The sequence below is a fragment of the Leptinotarsa decemlineata genome, unplaced genomic scaffold (genome assembly GCF_025532065.1).
Source record: "Leptinotarsa decemlineata unplaced genomic scaffold, Ldec_3_MD MMD2_P_RNA_scaffold_14, whole genome shotgun sequence".
Taxonomy (NCBI): Eukaryota; Metazoa; Arthropoda; class Insecta; order Coleoptera; family Chrysomelidae; genus Leptinotarsa; species Leptinotarsa decemlineata.
This window is the reverse complement of record NW_027412528.1, coordinates 3,629,564-3,637,920: the sequence shown is the minus strand read 5'-3', so window position 1 is coordinate 3,637,920 and position 8,357 is coordinate 3,629,564. Positions and strand designations below refer to the sequence as shown.

General features: G+C 32.3%; 1 long non-coding RNA gene across 1 annotated transcript; it reads right to left on the bottom strand.

Moving 5' to 3' along the window:
• Positions 1–495: 495 nt before the first annotated feature.
• LOC141482906 (uncharacterized) lies at positions 496–6,638 on the bottom strand. Its single transcript, XR_012465797.1, has 3 exons — positions 6,398–6,638; positions 4,835–4,919; positions 496–715 (listed from the first exon to the last, which is right to left on the bottom strand). It is a non-coding gene; the product is annotated as an uncharacterized lncRNA (long non-coding RNA).
• Between the last annotated feature and the right edge of the window lie 1,719 nt (positions 6,639–8,357).

Here is an 8,357-nt window from a genome sequence, read left to right as displayed (position 1 = left end):
AATAAACGAAGTGATATTGATAGTCTTAGCAAAATTTACACGTACCTACTGAAATATGATAAAGAGAATGAAAGATCTAGTAATTCGAGTATCATTCAGAATTTTTCCACTTGACATTATCAGCCAAAAATTTTTATCAACTGTCATTATTTAATGTTTTTCTATCTGTTTTTGAACCTTTTTATATTTTATTCTCGCGTCAGTAAGTTCTCCATATTTATATATTGTTTACAAGATACATAATCTTATTATTGTAGTTGTCCCTGACGAAGGTGTGAAATATATATATATATATATATATATATATATATATATATATATATATATATATATATATATATATGTATATATATGAATAATTTTCAGCTTCCTCAAAATTATGTTTTGAAAAGCCTAGATGTTGTTTCACTTTTCACAAACCTACCGTTAAAAGTAGTGAAACAAACTTCGAACAAAAATTGGTCTGACATTGAAGAACATTGTGAATTAGACAAAATCACATTCATGAATATTTTAGATTTTATTTTTGATTCAACATATTTTATATTTGAAGACAAATTTCATAAACAAATATTTGGCACACCGATGGGTTCCACCATTTCACCAATTTAATCGATTTTTGTTTTAGATGAGCTTATTGATGAATGTATTCAAAAATTATCTTTCCGTATTCCATTCATCAAACGTTTTGTAGATGATTTGATTCTGACCATACCTGCAGATGGAAAAGAAGAAATTTTTAACGTATTCAATTCATATGATCTCAATATCCAATTCACTTTTGAAGAGGAAATAAACAACTCTATTCCTTTCCTCAATATGAAGTTATTGAGATCAGAACAAAATATTATCATCACTGAATGGTACAGAAAACCAACATCAAGTAATAGATTTATTAATTACCATTCCTATCATCCAGATAAAATGAAAATTAATTTAATAAAATCATCAAAAAACAGAATCATCAAAATTACCCATCCCGATTTACGAAACCAAAGTTTGTCTAATTTCAGTAAAATTCTGATCTAAAATTCTTATCCTAAATCTTCAGTAAACAGAATTTTATTTTGTGAAAGAACAAACTTTCAAAATAATAATGAAGAAGTTGAACATAACAACGTTATACCTTCTTTCATATAAAAATCACTCCCATATATTCAAGAATTGACACCAAAATTGATTAATGTATTCCGAAATAATAACCTCAAAATATCTAAAACAAATGTCACTTCTATATTTAAATTATACAGTAAACTAAAAGCTCCAATTTCAAATAAACAAAAATCCAATTTAGTATACAAAATTTCTTGTATGGATTATTCTGAAACATATATAGGACAAACATCTAGACCTCTAAGTAGTCGCATCACTTCCCATAAGAGCGACTGTAGACGAAATGTTAATTCTTGTGCATTAACAGAACATGTTAATTCGGAGGATCATAAAATTAATTTTGAAAATCCAAATATTCTAGATAGAGAAACCAATACAACTAAAAGAATATTTTTGGAAATGATACATATTAATAACGAAGAACATTCAATGAATAAACGAACTGATATTGATAGTCTTAGCAAAATTTACACGTACCTACTGAAATATGATAAAGAGAATGAAAGATCTAGTAATTCGAGTATCATTCAGAATTTTTCCACTTGACATTATCAGCCAAAAATTTTTATCAACTGTCATTATTTAATGGTTTTCTATCTGTTTTTGAACCTTTTTATATTTTATTCTCGCGTCAGTAAGTTCTCCATATTTATATATTGTTTACAAGATACATAATCTTATTATTGTAGTTGTCCCTGACGAAGGTGTGAAATATATATATATATATATATATATATATATATATATATATATATATATTTATATATATATATATATATATATATATATATATATATATATATATATATATATATATATATATATATATATATATATATATATATATAGAAAGAGAAGTTAATATCGGACATAGCACTCATGAAAGTGGCAAACCATAGACACGTGTTTCGGGCTTTTGGCCCATGATTTTGATAGTTTTCTTGTAAACACAAGATCTATCATCTGAAACCACAAATGTGCGGTTGGCTCCTGTTGGTGGCTCCGTGCATTTGTATTTCTATCTTTTGGTAACCAAGTGTTGCCCATCCTTACACTTGGCTGCACCATACTGATGATGGGCCAAAAGCCCGAAACACGTGTCTATGGTTTGCCACTTTCATGAGTGCTATGTCCGATATTAACTTCTCTTTCTATATCAAGACACTCAATAACTTTCCTAATTATATATATATATATATATATATATATATATATATATATATATATATATATATATATGTGTCATGATTAGTCATTTGTTTTTTGGAATGTTTTTAATTTGAATTTTATAAATGGGTTCAGAATTTTATTATAAGAGTTTTGATTTTTATTGTTTGTTTAATAAATTTTGACAAATATACTTCAGGTAGATACCTTATCTTACAGACATTTTTTACCTTGATTAGCTCAGCTCAGTCGGATTTATATAAGCATGCAGCGCCCTCTCTCTCCACAGATAGAGTTCTGTGGAGAGAGAGGGCGCTTTATGGGTTTGACAAAAAATCATATACATGTATAACTTTCTTGTCAATTTATATGTTCAATTTATTTTTTTTTGCTCATTCTTACTGTAAGTATGATTTGTAATGTTATTCAATGGCTAAAATATTCACAACTCATTAAATTATAGGCCCTGAAGAAGCTTCCCATTAGAAGCGAAAGCTTGGCAAAGTAAAGCAGAGTTTGATTTTTTGACTGAGAGACCCTGTTAATCTATTTTACCGTACATTTCTCCAGTCGCTAAGATTATCCATATATATGTGTGTGAGTTGGTGTGTGTTTTCGGATAGGTTTCTACGGTCAGTACTATGTTGTCGGGTTGAACTGCTTCTGAAGTTTTGTGTTTGACGGTTCGGCTCCGATTTTGGGGCCATTTTCAAGAAATTCGTATGACTTGACGCCGGAGCCTCAATTTGCCCACTTCCTATAGGTTTTCTCACGCGTTCTCTGTGAAGTCTCAATCTACCTTCTCCTCGGATTGAATTGAGGTATCGATGGGTATTCGGTGGTAATTATATCGGCGGGAGCTACCATCACCGGACGTCTTGGTGGAGGGTAAACATCGGAAAATTAATGGTCTCCAGGTAGTTCGAAGTCTCTGACCGTCATCACGTTTGTTCAGACAGGAAGGTCGCTTTTCGATTTCGATGGCGTTTCGAATTATTCGATCTTGTAGTGTTTTTGCTGTGTTCGCAAAGTCTATATTTCGTCCCGTCCACTGATGATGTTTGCACAGGGCTGAGGATGGGTCTGACTTTCGGACAGTAAGTTACACGTCTGTTGGTCTGGCCTGCATATGTTCTATAGCAATCAATAGGAGTATGAAATTTCATATATACCCTGGGATGTATTGCTAATGCTGTCCCTGGGGGAAAGAAGGAATGTGGAAATTCCATGATTTCCCCATGAACACAACAGTTTCGTTTGGATTATAATTATGTTGCTTATACTGTTTCTAGTGTTGTTGATGAATTGATTGTTTATGAAAATAATTTCGTTAGTCTATAAATGGGTTGGGATCCCTCAAGTATTTGAATTTAGAATCAAAACCCGACATACGTATTGTGGTCCAAAGGCTCAATTGAATCTAAGACAAAACAACAAAACTAATGAAATTCGGAAGTGATGAAGTATATATGAGTAATGAGTAATATTATCAAATATGTGTTTTGTGGAAAAAAAATACATTTATGATCATGTGAAACTATAAATCTTGAAATTCTCTTGAAATTCACCATATATGAAATCAATATGTTGCCAATAGGTATGCAATTTTATGTGCTAACGTAGTTGTGCTAGTCAGATTAGCTGAAAAAAAAAACTTATTACAGAAAAATTTGATTCAAAAACTATCTTATCATGTGCGAAGACTTGAAATAATGAGTAAATCAAATTAGTTGCAGTGGATACATTTAATCATTTTCTTGAAGGAAGAGTCAATGAATTTTTGATAACCTTCTCTTCTGAAATGAATACTTATATAATGTGTTTTTACAGATCACTTTCTAGTGATCCTTTTCAATTACTTGACGGGCTGGAATCTATTCTCTCTGAATTACCTCCAAAAGCAAAAATTATTTAAACTGGAAACTTGAATATTAATTACACAGAACAAAATTCAAAAGCAACACAGTTTTTAATCAATTTATTAGAAACATTTAATTTGGAAATGAATGTGAAATCTCCTACACTTATGTCTGAATTCACAAAATCCACCATAGATTATTTCTGTGCAAACTTAGACCCAAAGCTAGTTCTGGATTGTCAGATCACGAAGTAGTTTATTCTAAGGTGTTCTCAATCTTACTGTGAAAATATCGAAATTCAAGGTAAGACGATTTTATAGTTCTGCTCATCATAAGAAGTTCTGTAACTTGTGTCTGAGCTCTGAATGGAATAATATAGAATTCTCTGATAACATCTTTCTTGAATTTTATAACAAATTATTTTATATAACTGATAGAAGCTTCCGGTTCAAAAAATTTATTTCAGACACAAAAACAAAAATTGGTTGACAAGAGGTATTAGGGTTTCGGCAAAAAATGAGGGTATTACTTCACTTGAGGAAATTTACATCTGTTCCATTTTTTCACAACTTCCTTCGTTATCGCACCATTTACAGAAATGTAGTCAAACTAGCCAAAAGCAACTATCATAAAAGTAGAATGGATAAAGCTACGAATGAATCAAACGGATTTTGGTATATCATTAATGAACTTACTGGCAAGAGACACTTGTAGACATTCCGTTTTCTCCTACTGAACTTAATGACTTCTATTGCTCTATTGCCGAGGACTTGACGAGAACTATAAAAGCAACTGGTAAGTGAATATTGAAGTTACGATCACCTCAATATTATATGACATAAATATCACCAAACTGTATGAAATATTATTTTTCATAAAAATAAAAACTCCAGAGGTTCAGATGAAATCTCGATAAAAATTCTAGACATAATTTCTAGGAAAATACTCAATATATTAGTTGGTCTAATAAATGATTCATTCAGAGAAAAAATCTTTTCAGTTTTTTTGAAGAAGTCGATTTTGTTAACACTATCAAAGGGTGAGGTCATCAATGGTCCATCAAGTCTTCGGCCAATTTCTCTAATCTCTGCAATGAATGAATTGATAGCAAAATTACTTGAAACAAGACTCTGAATGAAAACAAAATAATAAGTGATTGCCAGTTTGGTTTCCAAAAAGCACAAAAACACTTCCGATGCCATACGTTCATTTCTTTACAATTTTTATTTCAACATAAATGATATAATAGCCAAAGCATTTGATCGTATGAATCACAAAATTCTTCTACGGAAACTCAGTAGATACTATCTAACTGGATCAAGTCTTAAGTGGTTTGAGTCATACTTAGCAGATCGCACCCAGATGGTTAAAACCCACTTCATACTTAAATGAAGGTAAAATTACTTGCGTCGTCTCACAAGGTTCGGTTCTGGACCAACTTCTATTCTCAGTTCACAATAATGACCTATCGTCTAATAACATCCAAGGAAAATTTACTTCATTTGCTTATTATACCACAATTTTATGGCATGCCCCTAACAACCATACGTTGTATTAAGTTATTGAGAGTGACATAACGAAAGTGAAAGACTGGTTTGACTCAAATATCTTGAGCTTGAATCCATCAAAAACAAAAGTAGTGTTCTATCGTTGCCAGATTCCAGCTGTACATCCAAATAATATTCAAATTGACAACGTACCAACTTCTAAATTCCTTGGCTTGTTCATTGACAATGATTAAAAATTCATTAAACATTGTTACGTGCCAAAGTATTGCCACGTAACAAACATTTGAAGGAATAATTCATGGGTACTCTTCACTTTTCAAATAGACAACCAGTTCACCGGGGAGATGTATAATGGGTAGCATATCAAACATAGCATTTAAAACACAAGAGAAAGAGTATATCTAGATGCACAAAGAACCGTAACAGAATGCACAGTATTTGTATCATCAAGTCGTCTCTTATTAAAAACAATTTTGTTCAGTATCAGGAATTATCACTCGAACACTATCTGGCCACGTTTCGTTTGCCGATGGTAGGATGCCTATATTATATCGGTAATTTCAGTGAATATGCATCCATTTGAATGCTCGTAGCAATAATTTTTGAAAATTGATCCGATTTCTGTAATTTGTTTACATTCTTTGTGGTCGATTAGTCACTGATCCAATAGTACTTGGAAATAACATTCAAAAAATAAGTCAGAGAAATATAATGATTTAATATTTTGTAGTAGTATAACTTGTTACTTACCTAACGAATATTTATTGTACAGAATCATAGATATAGAATTAATTAGTAAATTGTAAACTTTATACGTGTCGTTTGTCAAATTCTTGTCAGCTGCTCAGTAGGTATTGGATGTCACTGATTGTAGATGACTGAGCTGGTCAATTCAAGTTCCGGGCGGCAATATTCGAATTTAGTTATTTAAACGTATTACAAGTGACGTTACGCAACCGTTAATGGTCGCAACTGTTGTTATTGGATTTTCCACGAATTTTAGAACATATAGAACAAAGGAATAGATGTAGGTAACTCCAGTGTATTGTGAGAAGCATAAAAAGGGGACAGGAAGGAAAAAAAAAGAGGAAGGGCAGTCAGTAATGGTTGTGCATGGGAGCAACACGTCTTCTCTGTATTTTATGGTGGAATTTGTGGTTTTCACCAATTACTAAAAGCATTTAGAGTTTCAAACAGAGCAGATAATTCAAGGCGCAAGATTGAGTGTTTTCTTGCGACATCATCGACAGATTGTCGGATCCAAGGTTCCAGGCCAACTTCATTCCGAAGTCACCCCTGCTTTCTACACTGCATGGCATAAAGCAGTTTAGCAGCCCTCCATATTGCAGGAATGAGTTATAACAAGATAAGTGCTAGGTAACGCCTGGGGTGAGTTATCATATTTTCCAATTCCTGCATGCTGCAACCTTCCTTGTTGCTTACGCGACAGACAACAGCTGAATAACAACCAGTAATAGTCATCATCGAAGAATTTCCAGTTAGCTTGATCACACCGAACGCTTCATGCATGCTATGCATAGACTATAGTGCACATAATAGTGACATCCGCTTTGCAGACAGCCATCTCACCGAATTAGTAATTGTCGGTTTCATATTGTTCATATGTTTCATCTTTATAACAATATTTCATATACAACTGGGGTAGCTGCCATTGTAGATGAGGTGTGATCACACAAGCTCTTATTTGTTTTTAATTAGATTCAGTAGGCTTTTCCATACTTATTGTTGTCTATTGATTTATAAATTGATAAATCAGGTTGATTTCAAAACATCACCCTAGTGGTGGATTCATTTACCTTACCTACCCCCTACAAAACCGCTAGGCTAGCCGAGTGGTCATTCTTAACCAATCACCACAGTAACATATATTTTTTTGTTAGAAGTGACCATATGAATAAATTTGTTACTCATCTAAGATAAAGGTGAAATATCATCGTTCAGACCAAGATTATAATTATAAGAATTTATAACGTAACAACATGTAAATAGCTTGAAATCCAAGCTCTCCTCTGAATGTTATGCAATACGAGTAACTGCATTAGAGCTTGGATCTGCAGTAGCAAGAATGGTTTTATCATTCCCTTTTTGAATCCCATCTTCGTTCTCGTATTTGCTTTTGGGGTGTGTGTTCTACCACATGCCTTCAATCAGTATTACTGATACAGAAACGTGCAATACGATGCATATGTAAAGCCAAGCCTAGGGACTCTTGTCAGCCCCTTTTTGCCTCTAACAGAATCCTAACTGTGGTATCCTTATTTATATATGAAATAGGAACTTAATGAAAAGAGGAATGAAAATTTCTATGTTTTTTACCACTTTTATTTGTATCTTACTGCAGTTTCGTCCTATATAATAAATTTATACAATGAACTTACAATAAACCTACTCATACAATAAAAGTTTGAGAATGTCCATATAGGATGAAACTGCACTAACGTTAGTTACAAATAAAAGTGGTGAAAAACATAGATATTTTCATTTCTCTTTCCATTATGTTCTCCTACCATGTAGTAACGGCCACATCCATCAATTTATTGAATAGGAACTTGTTTAACAATTTGGTTGAGCCAATGTTTCAAACCAGGCAAAGATTCAGCTTCAAATTCTTCGATCCTAGATGATGATTCCCCTATTCACAACGGTCTCAAAATGTTCAATCGCCTTTCTCAAGATATAAAAACCATAA